This window comes from Meleagris gallopavo, chromosome Z (genome assembly GCF_905368555.1).
Source record: "Meleagris gallopavo chromosome Z, MGAL_WU_HG_1.1, whole genome shotgun sequence".
Taxonomy (NCBI): domain Eukaryota; kingdom Metazoa; phylum Chordata; class Aves; order Galliformes; family Phasianidae; genus Meleagris; species Meleagris gallopavo.
In genome coordinates, this window is record NC_139435.1 from 38,336,521 (window position 1) to 38,359,475 (window position 22,955).

Consider the following 22,955-nt stretch of genomic DNA (forward strand, 5'->3'; position numbering starts at 1 on the left):
TCAGGAACAATTGAAACAATATGAGGCTGAAGGCGACACTTTTCTAGATCACACCATTACCAGTAATTAAATGCATTGTTACCAGTACAAGCCGGAGTCAAAATGGCAGTCCATGTAGTGCTGACAGTGAATTCCCCATTTCAAGAGAAAGTTCAAAATACAGCCCTCAGTTGATGTACACTGTCTTTTGGGATGGGAAAGGGGTGATCCTTATGGATTTCCTGGAACCCAAACAAATCATCAGCTCTGAATGCTACATTGCAATGCTGACAGAGCTGAAGGATTGAACTGTCAAAGTTAGGACAGAAAAGAAAACAACCTTTCTCTTGCAACACAAAAATGCCAGGTCTCTCACCGGTTTGAAGACTGTGGAGCACATTGCCAGTTCTGGCTGAACTGTCTTACCACATCCACTATATTGCCTAAATTTGGCATCCTCTGACTTCCACTTAGGCTGATGAAAGATGGACTGTGGGGGCAACATGTTCCCAGCAATGATGCCATCATAGCAGCTGTGACGGATCACTTGATGATGCAGATATTTGTGAGCATGGCATGGAGGCTCTTTTACATCACTGGTGAAAATCCATAGCTAATGTTGGTGACTATATTGGAAAGTAGTGTTCTGTAGCTGAGAATTTGCTCTATCTAATAGTGTTATTGTGCTCTTTGTATCTGTTGTAGTTTCCAGGGAAATAAATAGGAGGCATCACTTTCAGACCAACCTACATATAATAAGTGTAAAAATGTATACAGGCTCATATCTTCCTTCACATAGACAAAAATGATGATAAATGACTAAAAAGGTGCAGGAAGAATTTTTGTGGGGTTTTGTGTTTCTTTTCTAGGCTATTTTAGCAGGGTGAAGGGAGAATACTGGCATCTGCATTGTGCCTGTGTTTCTGACATGACTGCTTTAGTCTAACACCTCTACAGGAGTTAGGATGGGCAATAGTCACAGGGAGCATTTGCACAATGACTTCATCAGCTTTTATGCTTTAATACCTTTTCTATTCTTTCACATGACTCACCTTGAGCTTCCAAGGATGCTGTATTCTGTGTAGGTTAACACTCACAACACTAATAATGCTTGGGAATTATTGATTTGTACCTGTAAAGAAAGGAAGCTGCTTGAATGAATCTATAACCTCTTTGATGGAATGCATCTGCTCTTCCTAATGAGGAAGGAAGGAAAGTAAAAAACTGAGATAAGATTTTCACTGGGGAAAAGCACAAAACCACAATAAAATGAAACTGGCAGATTTCCTACTCTTTATTTACAATGGATAACCAAGATAATTAACTAAAATATGACTAGTGGAAGAACATTAGAAAAGGGAGGTTGTTCCTGAATATTAATATGAAACTTTTCAAAGAAGAGGGAAAGAAATGAGGCATTCCTCTTTCTCTTGCTTATTGTTCTCACACAGTATGTTGAAAATTACGATGTCCAAACTTGAAAACTATTTCTGTCTGCAAGAGTTAACCAAATTTCATTTAAGAAGCTACTAATTTTTGCAAAACAACTATTATCTCAAAATGCTAGTCATAGGTTAAAATAATAAATAATTACTCTTTTGATAACATCACATGCTCAAGATTTTCCTACTTTGGAAGATTTTTAAGGCCCTATGGTACTCAACACCACAAGCAAGATTTTCTTCCACCTGACCCTATTTAGCAAAAGAAGATCAACATTTAATGAGCTGTACATCCTTCCAAGTAAAAAAAGTAAAGCCAAGTTTCCTTTCCTTCCCTTTCCTTCCCTTTCCTTCCCTTCCCTTTCCTTCCCTTCCTTCCCCTTCCCTTCCTCCCCTTCCCTTCCCTTCCCTTCCCCTTCCCTTCCCCTTCCCTTCCCTTCCCTTCCCTTCCCTCCTCCCTCCCCTCCCCTCCCCTCCCCTCCCCTCCCCTCCCCTCCCCTCCCCTCCCCTCCCTCCCCTCCCCTCCCCTCCCCTCCCCTCCCCTCCCCTCCCCTCCCCTCCCCTCCCCTCCCCTCCCTCCCTCCCTCCCCTCCCTCCCCTCCCTCCCTCCCTTCCCCTCCCTTCCCTTCCCTTCCCTTCCCTTCCCTTCCCTTTCCCTTCCTTTCCTTTCCTTTCCTTTCCTTTCCTTTCCTTTCCTTTCCTTTCCTTTCCTTTCCTTTCCTTTCCTTTCCTTTCCTTTCCTTTCCTTTCCTTTCCTTTCCTTTCCTTTCCTTTCCTTTCCTTTCCTTATTGTTAAAATAGCCATGTTTTCAGAAAACGATTCTGAACTGTGAGGATATTAAGGGTATTTCTGCTTGGGCTCCTCAGTGGTTTTCATTTTCCATTTTTCTTAGTTCAGTTGCCATGGGTGCAGAGAATTTCAGTTTTACCATATCTAGAAGTTAACATATGCTGAAGAATGGTCATTACCAGATCAGTTACAAAAATGTACTCTAAACCCAACATTCCCAGCAAAGAATGCAGAGACTAAAATGGAACTTCAAAGCAAGCAATCTTCAGGGACAATCATGGCACTAGGAGATGAAATTCAGCTAAAATACAGCCAGAAAGTGAAAGGGGGAAAATATTTAGACTACATTTGAAAGACTGAAGTGGAGAAATGGACATTTTGTTTTCAGATGCAGATGAAATGTGCCTTTTTTGTCTTTTCTTCATTCCTCTCCTTGACTACTGGATCATGCACAAATTTTCTGGCCTTCTAAAACTGGTAAGTTAAAAGAGAGATGATCTGTACCCCACTTTAAGGATCTTATCACTATGTTTAGTAGAAAACAGAAATGTAGCTTTGTCTCTGTGTTCTTAGGTATAAAAGAGTGCGAAAACTGTCCTGTTACTGGACTTTGGTTTATTGAAAAACAGTAAGAAACCTAAGAAACTTATGTTAACAGAGTCAAATGTCACTGCAGAGAATTGCTGAATAGTATGCAGTGAGTAGGACTCTCATTCATGTTCTTTGCCACTGGGCAAAGTCAGTCCTCAAATAAGAATACCAGCAAGGTTAGTGGGGACTGTCTTCTTTCACACTAAGATGGAACTAAATCCCTTCTTTAGGGATCTTTAGTCATGTTATCAGCCCTACTAGTGGACTTGAAGAAGCACTGATCTTTTCAATTCACAATTGGCAGCACTTCAGAGTGGACTAAAGACTTGTCTGCAGACACTGCTTAATAGTTTTCCTCAGCTGGAAATGATCTGCTGAGCATTGCTGCTACATGTCAGACTATGAGTAGGGAAAAATGCCTTCAGTTACTGTATTTATTTATAAGTGAACAGTATTCCTCAGCTGTGCTGTAGAGCGCGCTTTGACTGCCTGAGAGCAAAGCTGATCACAGTCAAAAGATGAATTTGGGGCACTGGAGAGTAGCTCCTCTGCTCGTACATCAGTGTGCTCATGCATGTGAAGCAGGGCATAACAGAAAAAAAATAGATTGAGGAGAGAAAGTACTGAAAAGGGTAAGTCACACTGTCATTAGACATATCAAAGACATAATTTTGATGGCAAGCAAGACATGGGAAAGGATTAAAAAAATGTTTAGGTTTCACAAAGCTGTAAGGAAAGGCATCCTACTTTCACCATGTGGATAAGAAAACAAGGTGAGAGCTAGTAAATCTCCATCCATTTGTAATGCCTTAATTTAGTTAGCATCACTGATGTCTCCGGTGTCTTTTGCATAGTGCAAAATGTTTACTTTCTGTGGGTGCTGACATGCTAAGGGAAACTGCTTTTCAGAGGAAAATAAAAGTTATAATAAGGTGTGAGGGGGAAAGCAAAGCGCTGAAGGGTTAACATCACTTGAAAATGCCACACAAACTGCTCCCACAGTTTTAAAATGTTAATCAGTTTTGAAAGTGTAAGTCATCCCCTGCTGTTAAAGAAAATGAACACAGGAACAGAGGAAAAATTGGAGTTTCTGAATTAAGAATCTGTGTGGCTTTTCATCAACACTTGGTAGGCAATCCAAATACTCAAGGCTGTCATCCAGCAGACAAGAATACAACTTTGCATTTTGTATTATAAATGCATTTGGAGCCAGGATGACTACCAGTGTTTCTTTGTGAGACATTTTAAGTATGCTGGTACTGGGGAGGACAAAGGAGAAGAACTGAAACATATAGAAGTCTTTCTGAAAGTGTCTGAACTCACAGATTGCTTTCATTGCCAATTACCACAGCTCTAAAGCAGATAATCCCAAGGGAACTATCACCTACTCTATATCCTTTGCTGTGGCTGTTTTAACTAAAGTGGAAAGAGTGGAGAAAAATTCTCACTGTTTTTTTAGAGAGAGATCCCAGCTTTCTGTCCTGCTTCAGATGCTCCAGTGCAGAATCAAGAGAGGATCCTTTGGGTTATGTGTTTTCTAAACAACATGAACTTTACACCTGTAATACAAGTATGAGAACAAGATTTGCACTGTTTTATGAGAAACAGTTTTCATTTTTTCCAGATGACTTTGCTTTGGTGGTGTTTCTTTCTGGGACTTAAGGTACTGCGTGGGGACTGCGGATGTTTGATGCTGAAGGTACCAAGCTGACTTGAACCAGGGGAAAGTCCCCTGTGAGAAGAGTCCCTCATGTGAGAAGAGCATGACACTGCTTTTCCTGTTGATTACCTGTTATAAAAAATGGTGAGGTGGAATAAGAATCAGCAAAGATTCAGAATGATTTTCTCTTACTACAGTCAAGAAGATGCCTTAGACTCTTTACACAAGGACTTATATAAATAAAACAGACTTATCATTTTAAGCTGGCATTTGCCTTCTACTTGTTTATTTTAAATATGTTGCATTTTATGAATTCAGAATTTGTAAACTCAGAGTGGGATGCTTCTCATGGCCCCAAGCAAATATTTCTGATTTTAACATCCTATTATGCATGGCTGAAAAGCTAAGCTAATAACTAATTTTCACCCTTACACACAGGCATCTCTGATAAGATTAAAAGTGATTGTCTTTAAGGGATGTTTATTAACATTAGCCCAAAGTGTACAAACAGGCAGGTGGGGAAGAAAAGTATGATCCTGCATCAGAACTAGGCAATTTTGGCAGTGTGCAGAAAGAAAACACAGCATTCAAAAGAATGGAAAAGACACAAGCAGAGAACACAATATATTAATACCACAGAAGATTGAGAAAAGTACTGTGGAAGAAGCACTTTTAATTGATTGAAAAATGAGCATTTAGTTTCAAGGTGTCTATGAATATTGAACAATCTTTATTTTTACGCCCACACTGGATGTGTTTGCATCTCCATTGTGTATGTGTATGATAGTACAAATAACAAATACACATCAAAGAATAAGTGCTACCTCCTTCTCTTCTCCCCGCATCAACTTCATAAAAACTCAGATACAGAGGCTTAACCCATTACAATGGAATAAAGTAACTACCTATTTTCATCTTGATAAACATAATCCTTTAAGGTACCAGTAGAAATGAAAATGCTCTAGGAAACGCTAAGCTGGTCATGTAAATAGTTCTTGTGTTCAATCTCATACAGTTGTTTTCAGTGCACTACTTTACTTCTGAGAAGAAAAAAAAAAAGTATGCTTTTGTGTTCTTTAAAGACAATATGGTACTTTCCAAGGAGATGTTTGGGAAAGTCAGCATCATGGCAAAATTGCAATTTGCATGTGGAGGTCTACCAGAATTTCTCCACGCAGTTTGCATGATATAGTTTCCTGCTTCCTTTTCTCTTCTGGACACCTGTCTGGTGCAGCTCAGAGCAGTCTGATAATTACTACATTCTGCATTGTCCTACATTTCAGTGGTGAAACTAAAGGTTAAATATCTCACCATATTTTGCTGTGCTTTTTTTTTCGTGTGTGTGTGTGTGTGTGTGTGTGTGTGTGTGTGTGAAGTGGTGTGCACTTTTAAAAGTCCACTGAGATTTTTGAATGAATGGGGCTGTAAAAATTAAAGATCCTCTTACACATTATCACCACTGGCAACACAAAGATGCTGTTTAGTTTGAAAGCAAGGCTAAAGACTCTAGATAAGAGGAAAGACATCAAGGAAATCCCTGATAATCACTGATAACTAAAGCTAAGATTTGCCTGTAAGGTTGTCACACAAATTGTTCTGGGCATTACCAGCCACTGTGCAAGAAGGAATGTACCTCTTAGGGGAGATCAGATAATAAGACTGGTTGCTCATTTCAACTGAAAGAGACAGGAGTGATCTAGAAAAACAAACAAATAAACAAATTTAAAAAATGAAAGACAATGGATATTGTATGACAAGTACTGATTCTACGTCGCCATACAAGATACAACTCAGTTTGTGTTAGTGTGGTTAAACTAGATTTGTATTAACTCTTGATCTTGACAGCTGTTTTGGTACATCAATGTGAATTTCAACTGACTAGTCAAAGCCACTAACCAGATCCATTTACCTACTGGAGTGCAGAAGGCCAATACAATGCTATTTTTGCCCAGGTGAGCTTTTTCATAGCAGAACCACGCATTCCTGCAAAGGCTGCTTCTGCACTTGGAATGTGATGTTTTTTACCTCTTTCCAAGTTGTAAAAACCATTTGGAAAACTAACCTGGCTGACTCCCTGTTTGTTAGAGCATCTTTAAAGGGCATGGCCCATTATTACTGATCTTCAGTTATGACTGATTCCACAGAGTCTCAGGTAGTCAGCATTACAGAACAGCTTCAGACAGCTGTAATTTATGCCAAAACCAATCTGGCCCCTGTCAGTCTCAAAATCACAGGAGTGCAAACAAAGATTAAAGACACATTTTTTCGCACTCTTCATTGCAGTTCAAGCAGACAAGCAGCTTATCCAATAATTGTATAGCTGCAGGTAATTGTTAACTAGAAGAAGTCACTTCTTAAATCATGTAGAAATTGAAATTTAATCTAAAAGAAAAATATTTTTTAGTTAGAATATGGTAGCTGAGAACAGAAACCTGAAAGTCTGGGAACAGCTAAGACTTGACAGCAAACTTAAATGTATCCCTTTTCCCTTGTTTATTTTTCCTGTTACTGAAGGAAGAATCATTTCTCAGGGAACAAAATTCACTTATTTATAACACAGTATGTAATCAGTTCAATCTATCCCCTACCCATAGCAACAACAAAACTACTCAGAATACAAAACAGGAATACATTAAAAACATGACATGAGCCCTTCACAGGTTTTCAATTATCAGTTTTCTTGCATTGCACAAAGGTACAAGCTGTCATTTTATCATGGCTTTTTAAAATGCAGAGTATGAAAGCGATGTGTTTCTTCCACGTACAGACTTTAAGCATAACCACTGAGAAATCTTAAACTTTTCCTTTCTTTTTAATTCTCCAGATTCTTTAATAACTCTCACCTCCTTCTTAACCCAACAATCAGGGAGAAAAAAGGCTGAAACTATAACAGTGAAAGGCAGCAGAGTTCACAGAGCAGGATATAGATCTTTAGGATGCTCCATTTCTTTTCCAGGCTATGCCATTAGCTCCCCGTGTTGCCACAAGCAGGTCATCCATTTGGCTACTGCTAGTTCCCTGCTATGCACATAGTAACAACACCACTTGTCCATGTCTTCTGAGGAAATAAACTCAGATTTACTTGTCAGAAACAGACATTCTGAAGCTTTAAACTGAAATCCATAAGAGTACTTTGGGTTGAAAGTTAATCTATAATAATAAATATTGCTGCTAGCAAGAATGTAAACAGATAGCTATTTAGATCAGTGTACAAAACATGAACTTACAGTACATGTATTTATTTATAATTAACAGTGAATCCAAGTGAAAAATTATCTAAACTTGGTTCTGTTGCTAGAAGCTACACCCTTGAAATTCTGCTGATGTGATGATGGATGGATACATTTTTAATTTAATGAAGCCTTTGGACTAGAATAAATAGATTGAAAAGGAAAAAAACTACAATTTTGGAACAAATCATGGATCAGACTAACATACACAGTTTGGAGGCTCCTGCTATGTCTTTCAGCTGGTAAGGAAAAGATGTTCTTAACCATAGTCAACTACTCACTTCCATCAGAATTAGTACCTCTAGCATGAGAGTGCACAATACTCATAAGATCATATGATAAGGAACTTCACTGTCTAAATTTATATTGTGCTTTTGTCATCAGTCACTCATGGAATTATGGCATAGGACATACACCTTGTTTAAAATTCATGCACTGTATTTTACAAATGTTGGTTTGTAATATGCACTTTTCACAATTATTCCAGCAAGCAGGAAAGTGATAAAAAAGTTTTAAAAACATTGTATGATGATGATAGGCTGCTTAAAATAATTAGTTATTTTCAAATCTATCTTAAATAACAAAACTGAGAACAATTCAATATATTTTGTAACATATTAAGAAATGTACTTCAGGAAAATACAGTAAAAATTGGTGTAAAAACAGAAGTACTATGCTGATATGCTTTCAGCCATATGTTATGTTGTTTTATTTTTCAGATGTCATCAACAATTTTCTTTTGATATGATCAAAGAACCATACACACTCACTCAAAAAAGGTATAAAGAAATCTGTGCTTCTGTTTTTCTTTAGTGCACAGTCCTTCATTTTTGTCTGTTCTTTAAACAAGAAATCTTGAGTGTTCTCATGCTAAGATGCATATCAATTAAAAGTGAACTGCTTACTACAGGAAAGCAAAAAACTTTAGGACCTTTTGGATATGCATATCAGTTGTTGGATCTTCATTGCACTCCAGGGAAATACTCTCAGTTATCACAGAAACTGAGTCAGCAACAAGTGTAGGAAAAATGCACACACAGATCACTGGATTAAATGGAAGGAACTGATTTTGGCCTAGTGAAATGAGCCTGCAATATAATTGGTACACATATTCTGGGCTTTCATTTATGGCTAGATGTACAAATTACTGTATAGGTGTGGGCTCTTCTGTTGTATGGCCAGTTTATATGTTAGTATATCGAGATGAAAGGAACTCTCATTTTTTTAAATGAATTGCAATAAGCATGAAAAATCTCTTAGCGTCCACAAGTGCAAAGTAAAGTTTGAAGCAATAATACAGAGCAACCAGTTCATTACTGTACCAGTACCAATATTTCCTAATCCCGTTAAATCTCATAAAACTGTTTGTACTAACATGAGAAACTTTGTAGGACTGCTTACTGCCAATGATATTCAAAACAGAAAATGAGCACAAAAAATGCTTTCTGCCTTCTGCTCAGGCAGAAGGAATGGCATGATAGATGGTAATAATAGATGATTACCTATCTTTACATATTTTGCGTGCAAAGCACTGGAAAATTATGACTTGGGACAAAAAAATTATGAACTTGTATTAAAATAAACAGTATATTTTTTGTCTATTCATAAATGTACAGTTTAGTTACTTTTCAGGTGCCCTGTGATCTCCTTCCGTAAGAAGAGCAAGGTCTTGCACCTGGGTCATGGTCATCCCCACTATCATTAACAGCTGGGGGACAAAATGATTGAGCACAACCCTGACAAAAAGGGACTTGGGGGTACTGGTGGATGGCAAACTGGACATGAATCTGTGATATCTCCTGGAGTACTGCATCCAGGTGTGGAGTCCTCAGTACAGGAGGACCTTTTGGGGAGCAGGGCTACAAAAATTATCCAAGGGACAGAACACGTCTCCTATACGGACAGGCTGAGAGAGCAGGGACTGTTCAGCCTGGAGAAGAGAAAGCTCTGGGATGACCAGAGCACAGTCTTTCAGTACCTAAAGGAGGGCAGTAAGAAAGAAGACTTTGTAGCATGGTCTGTTGTGACAGGACAAGGGAGAATGGTTTCAAACTAAAAGAAGGCAGATTTAGGTTAGATATAAAGAAGTTTTTTTACAATAAGGTTCATGAAGCACTGAAACAGGTTGCCCGGAGAGGCTGTTGATGCCCCATCCCCGGAGCCATGCAAGGTCAGGCTGGATGGGGCTCTGAGCAACCTGATCTAGCTCTAGATGTCCTTGTTTGCAGGGGAGTTGGCCTAGATGACCTTTAAGGGTTCCTTTTTACTCAAACAATTTTATGATTCCACGATTCTAAGTTGCATGCACATTTTAATGTGCATGAGAATTTACTAAAAAAAGTCCAAGACTATTAGCATATCCACAGCTCTGGGATTCCTAATGCTCAGGGGAAGTAAAGAGCCTTACAGAAATGAACCAGAAGTCCCATATCCTGAATTCGCATCAACTCCATCTCACAGGTATGCTTGGCAAAATTCAGCACTCTTTCAAAGTACTAACAGAGATACATCTGCATTATGTTTACTTTTATTTCCTATATATTTTTGTTTTAGCAAGATGGCTGTTTCTATGCCTAAAATACACCTTTGGGACATGATGATGATCATGATAGCTAGTATTACAAACCTAGTGGGAAGTGAACATTTTCCATGTACTACTACTCTTAATAATTTGCAATTCTAGTTACTTCAGAAACTCTTCTAAGCCGAAGCAGCCAATGCATGTCCAGTTTGGCCAGAACTGTCACTGCACTGGTATTGCTAATATGACAGTGAAAAAATGAGAACATTTGGACAACACGTACATAATGGCGAAGAGTGAGCTTGGGTCCTGGGGCAACTCCTGCCTTAGCTGTACAAATGCTCAGCTAATGACAAGTGTGGACATGGAGACTGATGTGGAAGCAAGATGCAAGGCATGGTTGTCATGTTTGTCTAAAATCAAGATCCAAAACCACCTATTTAGGAGGAACGAAACCTTCTGTGAAGTCTGAGGCCAGAGGTCCCTAGCACCAGACTTCTTAAACAAGTTAACAAGTTGAGAGTTTCACTATAAAACAAAGCTCAGAGCTGAGAATATAATAAAAATACTAGGCATTTTAACAAGATTGGCAATAAAGTTGTGAGTACTGACAGTATCATGCTGAAATCCTTCCTTTACCAATTTAATGAGAATTTTACTAAAGACCTGACAGGCTAAGGACTTCATGCTGTGTTTTACAAGGAAGTAGAGAACTATTTTAGTTTTCACCGTATCTATTCATTTCAGCCTTCCTTGTAGAGCCCTGGAAACTTCTTAGCAGTACATTTTTTTTTTTTTTTTTTTTAAATGACACCACCATTTAAATACTGATTGCTTAACTGTTGAAGACTAAGCATACTAAAGTATTTTGAAACATAAATCTGACCGATGAGGTTGGCATTCTCCTTAAAATAGAACAGAAAAAAATATTTTAGGATTTTCTAAAAAAATGTACAGCGGAGAGACACAAGAGGTGTGATCTAATATATAATCTCTAATAAATTAATCCAAAGATTCTGGCCATGTACCAGTTCTAATAATTGCTTTCTAAATTCCCTCTCTAACTTCATATAGGTAGAGAACCTCACTTCCTGTCCCAGGCTGTTATGTGGTTTGCTATTTCTAAGTGAATAATGCCATTTCCAGTCAGGCTAATCTTAAATCATATATGAACTATAGGGACTTTATCAAATTCACTATTAGGAAAATATCCTAATTTCATGTAACCTCTCAAGTAAAAAGAATCATGGTTCTCCAAAGCTGAACATCTACCTTTCAGCTAAAATCTCTAAGTTATCAGTATTTTAATTCACAGTAGCATTATAATTGAATGAAAGAGTATACAAGTTATATTTAAGTGAAAGAATGTGCTTTATTCTCATCCCAACAGGATATATGTAACTCATACATTAAACATAGATCACTAACTTTCAACTACACAAATATCTACTAAAGAAAACCTGAACAGTTTTCCCTGAATTTTACTCAGTCATTTGAGTACACTTTTTTCTCATGCTCAATTTCTACTGAATGCATTATGGACTTCTCTAGGGAGCAGAAAATGTATTTTTTTTAAGTAAACATGGAATGTTTTGATAAATCAAAACATTCAAATGAGATTAGTATTGGAAAAAAAAATATCTATTCTCTTTTTAACTGTATGGTTAGGATAATAATAAAACCTGTTATCCCAAAAGACCGAAACAAAATTTTATTCATTGTTGTAATACTGCACATTTCTTTAAAAACAAACAAACAAGCAAAACAAAAATAGTCATATCAAATGTAAATAATGTATTCCCAGAAACTAATCAGAAAGAAGTTGAAATTGCCTACAGCATACTGAGTGATAGATATTTTAATGCAGTAATTAAAAGGAACAGTTATTTTCAAATAAAGTTATTTCTATATCATAGATGTACAATAGTCTATAACTTATCCTACTAAATAGATACAAAGCAACACATAGTGCAAATGAATCACACGACCTATAACAATAAATATCAGGCTATTGCCTGAAATGCTGAATTGTTTTAAGCATAAAAAAAAAACCATCTACTTCTTGCTACATATTACCTTATATTGTTTTAAACTACACCTCAGAATCTTACGGCTATGCAGAGATTTGTTTTCATGGAGATAAGCCCCCAAACACCTACTTTAAAGTAAAAACCCTGTTTTTCAGCTTTAAAATACAGATTATAAGCCTGACATTGCAATGCAATGCACATTGTTCAGCAGCGTCTTCTGTCAGTAACAGGCTTCTTACAATTACTTGAGACTGCTCCATAAGTGTAAGAGGCAATGCATATTTCTACTTCCATTAATTATATACTGTACTACAAACGTAACACAGACATTAAAAAGTAGTGTAGAACAGGAGACGTATCTTCAGACATGTAAATCACAGTAGCCTTACTGCAGCTGACTGAGACACAATGGTTTATAACACTATAGGATTTAGCCTTGCATTATTGGGAGATAGAAGTAACAAGAGTATGAGTCACACACACTAGCATTTGGAATGTTTAGATAACTAAACAGATATTAGTCAATGTTTAGATAAGTAAAGTACATGTGAGTATTGAGGGATCTTTTACCCCAGATGGAAATCTAGGTCCACCACCACTTTCAGCTTGACTATATAGCCTTAAATAAGGAGATGATCTCAGCAAGTTTAAGAAAGATACCTAAATCACAAACCTAACAGTCTGGTAAAAGTCCAGCAAGTCATTTAGGCATAAGCTTAATTTCAACCTTGTGCCTAGCTCAACTGAATTGATAGCTTGAAGTTAAACAAATGTTTAAAACATTTTATTGACTCAGTTGCAACTATTAGAACAGAGCTTCACAGGGATTCTTCTCAGGTATGACAAATTTGTCATTACTGTGAAACTAGAACTGGAACTGGTGTTGAGAAAACCCCAGCAAAAGCCAAGGGGAATGTGAATTTCATGTCTTTGTGGGGGTTCCAGGATTTACATGTACTAACCTTGAAGCTTCTTAACGAAACACATTTAATAATTTACAGATTCCACAGCCTTGCACAAATATTAATTACAGCAGGTCCTATCACACTTTCTTACAGCAAAACTGAAACTAGATTCTCTGAAGAAGTGAGCAGCAGAACTGTTAACACAGTTGTAATATGCACTTTTTTTCCTACTTTGATTTGATATGTGTCTCAAAGATCTAGATGCACTGTTTGAAAATCAGAATTTGGGCTGAGGATATTATATTTTAGCTAATTAGTCCTGAATAGAGGAGCTGCAAAATTCCTTTTCATTCTTATTGGGTCTTTACTTTCCAAGGAGAGGGGCAGGTGACAAACTTCTGATTAATTTAAAAACATGGTATAAACCTATAGCTAAAGAATTTCTTAAAGTGAAAGGATGAGCAAGTGACAGCACATAAACTCAAATTCCTTCCCTCCCAGATCAGAGAACATGCATATCTTGTTTGAGGAGTGTGGGGAGGACATTCCTTGGTGTAAGCATACCCCTGTTTTTCTCTACTACAAGAACTGCATGCCCATTCTAATCTCTGCCTGCTCCAGGTGCTACTATTCCTCCACTGTCACAGGTGCTGACATTTGCATGAAGATTGCAAGCCCAAAAATTTTATAATATTCAAAAGCAGTCTAAACACCACAATTCAAAGCATCATGAATTAATTAGCATCATGGCATTTGACCTCTAAGCAAAACTGTAGTCTGTAACTCAAAAGCTATCATTGGCAGCTCCTATAAAATTGATACCATGGATCTGTGGACAGTGCCCTCCAATTCAGAATAGTATTCTTCCTAAAATTGTGCACACTGTTGTCCTTTAATTTTGAGGAAAAGAGAAAATTCTGAATTCAATCTGGCATTTATCTTTCTGTTGTTTTCTTGCAATGAGAAATTATACAGCTTCATACATAATATCTGTTCAATAAATATAATAGTAAGAAGTCAGTGCAGAAAACAGGTACAGCATACTATAACAAAAAATATCTCTGATATTTGGTAGGTGAAAAGCTTTTATAAACTGATTTCTGCTGAGTTACTCTTAGGAGTAGGTTCCCCCAGCTAAGGTTAATTTATTGTTTGTAATAGCGCATGTGCCCTAACAATATAAAGAGCATTTCCCAAAGATCAGTTAATAAGATGCAGCACAGAAAAAGGGCCGATGAATCTGTTTGTTCAGTCTACTTAGTGAAGATCTGACTACAATACTCCAGTGCTGAAGTCAGTAAAAAGACACCAGCACAACATAATCCAAGGAAAATGCAGGCTGATACAGCACAAAAGATTCTTTGTTTAAGAGCAGCAGAAATTTCCAGCGACTATCTGTACAAAAATGCCAGATAGAAGAGAATGTAATTAAATAACAAAACAAACCCAACCTAAAAGAGAATCATTATAACCAGGACAAGGACACTTTGTTTTTAAGTGCACATGATGAATTTTAAAGTTCTTTCTCCACAAGGGGCAATAAAGTATTATGGAGGAGTGACACATTTGATGGATGGGTGGGTTCTGAAAAAACACATTATCAATTACTCGTTCTTGTTTGGCTCTGGTCCAGTAATTTTTATTTGAACAGGCCACATGCTAGCATGGGTTTGATTGCAGGATGTGACTGACTGTTGTTAAAGGGGGTACTGTTTCATTGACTATATTCAGGTTTACTCAACCCTTCCTTTTTCTAATAAGGACTCTGCTATGGCAGGCACTGTCTTATGGGAAGAAAAAAAAAAAGTTTGTTTAGTAGTCTACTCCCTGTTTTGTTTTCAGCCACCTCCCATCCAGTTCAACCCGGTGTGACTTGCATGTTGTTTAGGAAACAGAAGATTTGATTGCTCAAGTTTATTTCCCAAATGAACTTTCTCACTGGTGTTCTGTCTTTTATACCAGTATTCATCCAAAGCAGTGTCATTAAATCTGAAGTAAAGCTCACTTCACTTGAGCTACGAGCAATCAGAGAGTAAATCCCTATTCACTGTTACTTTAAGTAAACTTTCTGCCTTTGTGAGATTGCTTTATCAACAAGGATTAGTTATCAAAAGCAGAACTTCACTGTTTACCTTTGAGACAGGTGTGGGTTAAAGAATTGCTGATACCTGAGTACTTGGAGTGAGGATGACTACACTATAGCAGTTACACCAACAAAAACAGTCCTTCAAACAACAATCATTTTACCTTTACATCCCTTAACTGTGGATTTTAAAGGTCTGCTCACCAGCCTCCAGCAAAGAGAACTTCACATTTGCACTCGAATTTCAGCAAGAGTGGATCTGTAACCCTTCCTACAAATACACATATCTAGAATAGAGGACAGATATTCACTATTCACCTCTTCCAGAACCCCTTCTGTTCCATTCCAGGAGATTTATAGCTGCTCTCCATCTCACGGAAAACACTCTGGACCTTTCTCTGATTTTCTCTGCTACAAAGGTAGAAAAGAAAAGTATGCAGCAGACAAGAAAGACAAGACTGAAATGTGGGGATATTATGATGCCAGGAGAATTTAGCCTTCAGATCTCTGGACTCAGAGGAACAGGGAGAACAGAAAGTTAACCTCATCTCACATGCTGCTTTGGCACAATCTGATGACTTGACAGTATTTTTCATATCACCCTGAAATACACGTATAATTCATGAAAGCCTAATGCTGACCATTTTTTGGATGAAATGACTGCTGACACCACGCAAATTTGCATATCTTATTTAGGGTCGCTGTATGTCAATCCATTAAACAGAAATAGCAGCAGAATGCACTCAGAGGTTCTCAAAATCCATTCAGTATTTAAAATTTTCAGTGATGAAATACGCTAAATACAGTTCAAAACTGTCAGCACTCTTGTAAGATAGCAGGACGTTTACACTGTGATGTGTAAACGTACTTGAAACACTTTATTTCTACTATTTTAATTCTGAATAAAAACTAGAAAGGAATTATTCTTCCCGTTCCACAGGAATGAAATGTGTATTTTGAGTAAAACTGCACTGCTGCTGAATTACAGCTTTCCATTGTTTCATAAGAATAAATACACAGAAGCTTTTTTTTTTTTTTAAACCATTCTCTGCTAAACACATTAATCTGCTACTAAATATGGCTATTAAAAGAGGTGCGTATATCTTAGTCATGAGCGCTGTTCCTAAGGAAGTTCCAAAGACAATAAAACTGTTTCACAACACACAATATCTAAACTTCTAATTCACATTGCTTGCTGAGTCTGCAGAACAGTAACAGCACGGAAGTCAACATCAGTACATGACTGCAAATTAAAAGAGAAACGGCGTCTTTGTCCTTTCAGAGCAACAAGGAAATCTGCATTATATAATGTGAAAAAGAGAAGTTCAGAATCTTATTTATATTCTGAAACTTAGTTCAAAATGTTTTCATTAAATTCTACCCCAGAAAATATTTATGTACTGCTCAGTTTATCCATATTTACAAAGGTAAGTAAATGTTAATACAGTCGTACAAAAGCAATGAGCTATTATTCTACTATTCTCTATATAAAGGCTGTTCCAAAAATAAGGCCTCCTATTTTATTATGTTGGCCTCTAACATCAGAGGCACATGTTGGTGGTATGGCAGTAGAGGCTGACACTTCCTACCAATATTGCATTATACGTTGTTGCCGTATAACAGATAGCAGCAGAGGGGCAATCTAACAGAATGGCATCTGACATGGAGGAGCAGATGAAGTAAAGGTGTATCACTCAATTCTTCCACGCAGAAAAAATCGCACCCACTGACATTCATGGACACCTGCTGAATGTTTCCAGAGATCAAACAGTGAGGTGGTGGGTGGTGTATTTCAGCAGTGGCAACAGCAACAGTGGGTCACCTCACTGGTGCTGATTTTTACAAGAGTGGTGTGCAGGGTTTTGTTCATGGCTGGCAAAAATGCATAGCTAACAGTGGTGACAGCGTTTAGAAATAGTGTTTTGTGGCCAAGAAATTGCTCTATCAACTATTGTTGTTATGCTCTTTGTAACTGTTGTAGCTTCCATGGAAAGAAATAGGAGGCATTACTTTCACAGCAACCTACATGATATTCTAGATGAGTATTATGCTCATTTTTTATTATTATTCTTTATTTTGACGTCTTTCAGTGCAGTTCTTCTTATATTACTTATTGCATCTTTCACTTGTAAAATTCAACTGGTTTAGGTAGTTTTCTTGCATTACAAGATATGTGGTTTGAAATAATTTCACAATGTTTATTTCCAAACAGTGGTACTTTCTCTTTTATCAATATTGTGTGGGGAAAAAAAAAATCCTTTTCAATACAGTATGTACTTTTTAAAAGCTAATCTTTTGAAAAAATGCAGAAGAGTATTCACTGCACCTAAGAAATTTTGAATTAAGGACTTAAAGAATTATACTTATTCAGTACTTAATAGGTGTCAGAGGCTGAAAAGTGACTTTCATTAATGGTATTGTGAGCATTGGGGGAACTTCACCTGCGGGACCATGGCGTGCACCTTTGGTAGCAAGAAAGCATGCTAAGTTAATTCTCCCTATCTTGTAATACTGTTAGCAGATTCCTAATGTCATATTAAGCACTGAAACATGGTTAGAGAAGATGGCAAGCCACATTTTTATTAGGAAGTCATCACTTGTGGGATGGATAATTTTGTCCTTATGTTGGGGGTGAATGCATGCGAGATTCTGTCATTTGAGTTTGGGTGACTTCTTCCTCACTGTAACTGTGATTTTGTTCACATATTAACCAGTGAAACAACGCAAATAATTATTTGGTAACTAAGAAAAATTTGGATCATATGCTGAAAAGGAACCGATGGACTTTACTGAGATTAACAAGGGTTCTATGAATAAAATACACTAAGAAATATTGTTGCATTCTTGTCAGGGTTGTAATTTTTACTTAGCTGTGATGTGATTGTGAGGTAATGGCATGAAAATACTTTGTTTAGGGCCAACTTTCTCAGATGATGTCACATCATAATTGTTCCATGTTCATTATAAGCATATTATAAGAATGTTGATAGAAGTTAGGAGAACAGTCTCGTGGATGCTCAAATACTGCAGATGAGTCTAAGCCATTGCCTTATAGAAAGCAAGTGGGTGAATAGGCTCTTATCTTGCTAATAAGGTGCAAGTAAAACTTAGCGATGCACAGGATTTTGCAAGAGTTCTACGAGTGAAGTGAGTTTACTTCCCAAAGAATTTGCCATGGTTTTGCCACATGAAAAAAATAAAATCCTTACTGCTTGTTCACATATTTCAATGAGAAAGGGAACACCACCCAGGAAAAACTACTCTAATTTCAAGTATCTGCCTTAATCATTCTGCACTGCCTAAATCTGCAAATCCAATATATGATGGGGTCTAAAACACTATCTTTCCTGCAGATAAAACTTCTGTGAACTTTAACAGAGCTTTTCCTCACACATCCCAAGTGAGTTTCCTGTGAGTTGAATAGTGTCACTGCACGAAGTCTGGATGAAATGGAACAAGCAAGCCTGCAGAAAAAAACCCTCAACAAAGTAAGACCATGAATGCAAAATACCAATGCTTGTAAAAAATAAATAAAGTGGGATTTTGGCTGTCTTAACGAAGAATGTAAAGACTTCATTAAAAAGCAGTTTGGAACACACAAGTACTTTACACAGATTTGTTTTTTTTTTGGGGGGGGGGAAGGCTATATATAAATTGATTTATAAATCATGATAGTACATATGGTATCATAAATTTTCTTAATGTGCTTATTAACTACAACATACCCCTAAGGTCACTAATGACTAATGTAGAAGTTGTCCGTAGTGATCATTTTAAAAACATACTGAGACAAGGTCACTTGATAGCTCTTGTAAAACAGAAGAATGCAAAACGGGTGTCATGCTGTCACATTCTTCTACCTGTAAAACCTGACTTAACACCATAATTAAAAGTTTTAAGCAGAGAGAACTTAGTGCCAACTTAACAGAAAATCTCCCTGCGTTTATCTTTTTGAATGTTTGTTACAGAGTGCAGTTAAATATACTAACGTAGGAATTAGTACAAGGCATTTTGAACTGATTGATTCATCAAAGAGTTTAACATCTTTATTTTTGTGATTGTTTGTGTATGTGCACATGTGTATTTGTGAGAACACAGCTGACAAAGCACGGTGTCCTAGTAGCACAGTCCCAAAATAAACTGTAATAAGCTGCAGTACTACGCACAACTATGATGTCTTCAGCTACAGTCATTCCAAACAGGAAATCTGTAATGTTACATAAAAATGGCCTCAAAATTGGACCATACATTAAGTCTTGGTATTAAAGCTATGGCTCAACAGTAAAAAGATCACCAGAGAGAGGTGAGAGCAGGTTAGAAAATTTAAGCTGGAAAATAGAATGTCTTTCTTACCTATCCTGTAATATACACATAAACACATATAGACTCTGTTCTGTTCAGTTTAGACTTTAGACTTAACATGTAAATAAAAACAGATCAGCTCTGAATTAATAGGACTGAAATAACCAGTTCATAGCAGAAAAACAATGGATGAGATATTTTGCAACCCCAAGCTAGTATGTTTCAGGAGGGTTTCAGGAGGGTTATTTACACTGGTTAAAACTCAACACACTTACTGTGCCTACAAAGCTGCCTAAATATTTCTTGCAGTTGATTCACTTATGAGAAATCTTTAGCAAGATGTGTAAAACATTTAAAAGCTACTTTCTCTACTTGCTAAATAATAGTACAGGTTATATAACCTACCATAAAAGATATATATTTTTTTTTTAATAAAAGAAGGAAAAAACAAGGAACTTTAAATACAAAACCACCTATACTTAAAGATCCATCAAGGCTGTGTCAGAAGTGACAGAAGATAGGAAAATAGAATGACATTGACATTCCAATCTTAATTCACATCACTTAAAATTGGCAAGCACTTTCTCTTAAAGTTCTGAGTTTTGTGATCTTGCCAGAACATTGCAGAACTATGCAAAACCCAGTGATCTGTTCCATAAAGAGTTAAGTATGCACACACATATTTTGCTAGAGCTGAGCAAACCTAGCTCTGCCCTTCCTCGAGTGACATAAATTCACTGAAGACTAATGGGCAAACGAGAGTGAACAGTGCTGAAGATTATCTGAACATCACTGGCAAAGTGCCCTCCAAAAGAAAAGGGACTGCTTTGTCAGAAAAGCTGCATACATTTGTCTGCTAAGGTGTTGAATACCTTTCCTTTCAGACCGACAAATCTAAGACAGGGCTAAAAGAACAAAAAACCCTGCTGTTAATTCAGTTTCTTTGGACCAAGTGTTTATTTATACAACTGGACTAGTCCTTCTCCATCTTGAGGATCTGATCCTAAAATTATATGCTGAATCTGCTCATCGTATTTCCAGAGATGTATACAGCCCTGCAGAACCCCACAACAGTTCTGCTCTCGAGAAGCTTTTGAGCACCCGGGCGACAGGCATTTGTAGACTGTGCAGTCATACTTCTGAAAGTCAAGACCTGATCCTGGCGCACACGAACATCCTCCATTTCAGAGGAGATGAAAGAGCTGCAGTGACTAGTGAACAATGCTCACGACCAAGCTTTTAAAAGTATTTTTTGGTGCTGGGAGGTTTAGATATATGCAAAGCATTCCTTTCACAATTAGGCGGGTGTTTTACCTCCATATCTTCAGAAGATATTTAGAGACCTAAAACCCACTGGAGCGCCAATTATAATCCCTGCAAATGTGAACATTCCAGTGGAAATGAAATCTGTGACAAAGAAGAAGGGAGTATTTAAATGCTTAATGATGCTGTGCGTATTTTCAGTCATGGAAAAACAAAATGTGGGAAGGACATATTTTGGTCCATTTCCTCAATGATTTACTTTATTTTAGACAAAAATGGCTTCAGAATCACCTGCCACAAAACACATAGTGGTCAGTTAGCAAGCACCATATTGGAAGCAGTCTGGTTAAAAACTCTACTTCAAAACAGAAAGATGAGTTTCTTTTCTGCACCTCCTGAACCCTGGTGGAAGACGGATGCCATCACCACCTCCAAGAGGTGGACAGATGTTGTCACCACGCTGCTCCAGCACCCAGCGGCCCTGAGCACTGGACCAGCCTTCAGAAGTCGGTTGAGCAAGGTAGAACCGTCATGGAATGTTCCATCAAGACCTTGGGCTGCTCCACAGCTGCAGGCCTCAGCCAGAGTGCCAGGAGTGGTAGAGATTCTACTACAGAAAAAGTACCTATGTATAATTTAGCTACCATTATCAGAGCATTAATTGCCGACTGAAAGTTTTGAGACTACAGATTTGGAATATAGCCATCAAGAATGACGTGATTAAACCGCATCTATTTTGTATGCAGGTTTAAACTCCTGCTCATCAGGAATACAAACTGCTTTAAGGCAAATTGGTGCATGACAGGTGCAGACAGAGAAAAATTCCGAGCCTATCGCTCGCATATGCACCAGTGCATGGTATTGCCTGCAACAAGGCTTGGCAGAGAAGCTGCCAAGAGGTCCTTTTAGGACACAGCACGACTCGGCACAGAATCGTTGCTCTCTGGGAAATGAGGCTCCCCTGTTGCAGTGTCTGAGTGCTGAGATGCGATGGGTAGCACCAGGGGTGCATTTCCTGAGGCCTGCAGCCCACAGAAGGCAACCACGCCACGGCCAAGCTGGTCGTTAGATCCAGATGCGGTCCTTCTCACAGGTATTTTACAGACACTCTTATTGTACCTGCAATACCCTGGCCCTTGGATCCGGCAGTTCTTCACCCATTGAATACTGACAGAAAATGCCCCCTTTGAATGCACATGTATCTTCACAATGGATCGTGTAAAGGTCAGACCTTTAAGCCTCACTCTTGAGAGAAGCTGAGAATAACATCCTTTCACCGGAGCCACTACCAAGAGTAGATTTGGTCCCTTAAGTACAACCGGCAGGAAGAAGACTTAAATTATATCACGTTCGGCAACTACAAACATGATGCATCCCTGCCTGCCACGGCCACGTTGTGGGGTAGAGAAGAAAAACAAGACGGCGGCGAGCAGCGCGTGACGCGAGAGCACGGCATCTGACACCAGTCTGCGCGGTATCCCGCCGAACGCGGGGCAGAGGCCTTCGCCAGTCCCGCACCACTTGAGGCGGCCGCACCAACCCCGCGGGAGGGCAGCAGCGCCCGCTTCACCCCGGCGCGGGGCTCCGCGGCCCCGACAGCACTGCGACCGCTGCGCGCCACCCGCCCGGCGGGGGTCGCCCTCACCGCCCTCAGGCGCCGCTGCCCCTCGTTATCGCGCGGCCCTCCCGGTCGGCACGGTCAGGCGGCCGCCGTTGGGTTGGGCGTGGGCAGGCCGCCTCGCCCCCACCCCACAACCCCCCGTCCCCTCTCCCGCCGCGCCGCCACCCCGCGCGCAGAACGCGGCGGGAGCAGCAGCGCGGCAGCCGACATCACCCCACGTTACTTTGATTGACAGCTGAACAAATGTTTCCCCTGTTCGAACGCCGGCGCTATGGAACGGCGGCGATCTCAAAGCTCCGCCTCAGGCGGCGGGGAAATAGAAGAGGAGAGGCCCAGGCTGCCGCCTAGATTGGTCGCGGACACGTGAGACGTCAGGCTCCCACGTGGGGACAACCTTCCTCCGCCCTCTCTCTCCGGGCCCCTGTGCCCATTTGTCAGCGGCGAAATGATGGGCATTAATACAGAACAGCGATTAACACGAGGGCGCCGCTGATTGGTCGCCGGCGACGCCCTTCTTGGGCAGAGCGAGGAGGGGGGC

At 38.9% G+C, this 22,955-nt stretch overlaps 1 long non-coding RNA gene across 1 annotated transcript; it reads right to left on the reverse strand.

The window, feature by feature from the left end:
• Positions 1-2,073: 2,073 nt before the first annotated feature.
• On the reverse strand, positions 2,074-22,888 carry LOC146542217 (uncharacterized). The gene is made up of 3 exons (XR_014880316.1): positions 22,641-22,888; positions 6,096-6,158; positions 2,074-4,591 (listed from the first exon to the last, which is right to left on the reverse strand). It is a non-coding gene; the product is annotated as an uncharacterized LOC146542217 (long non-coding RNA).
• Between the last annotated feature and the right edge of the window lie 67 nt (positions 22,889-22,955).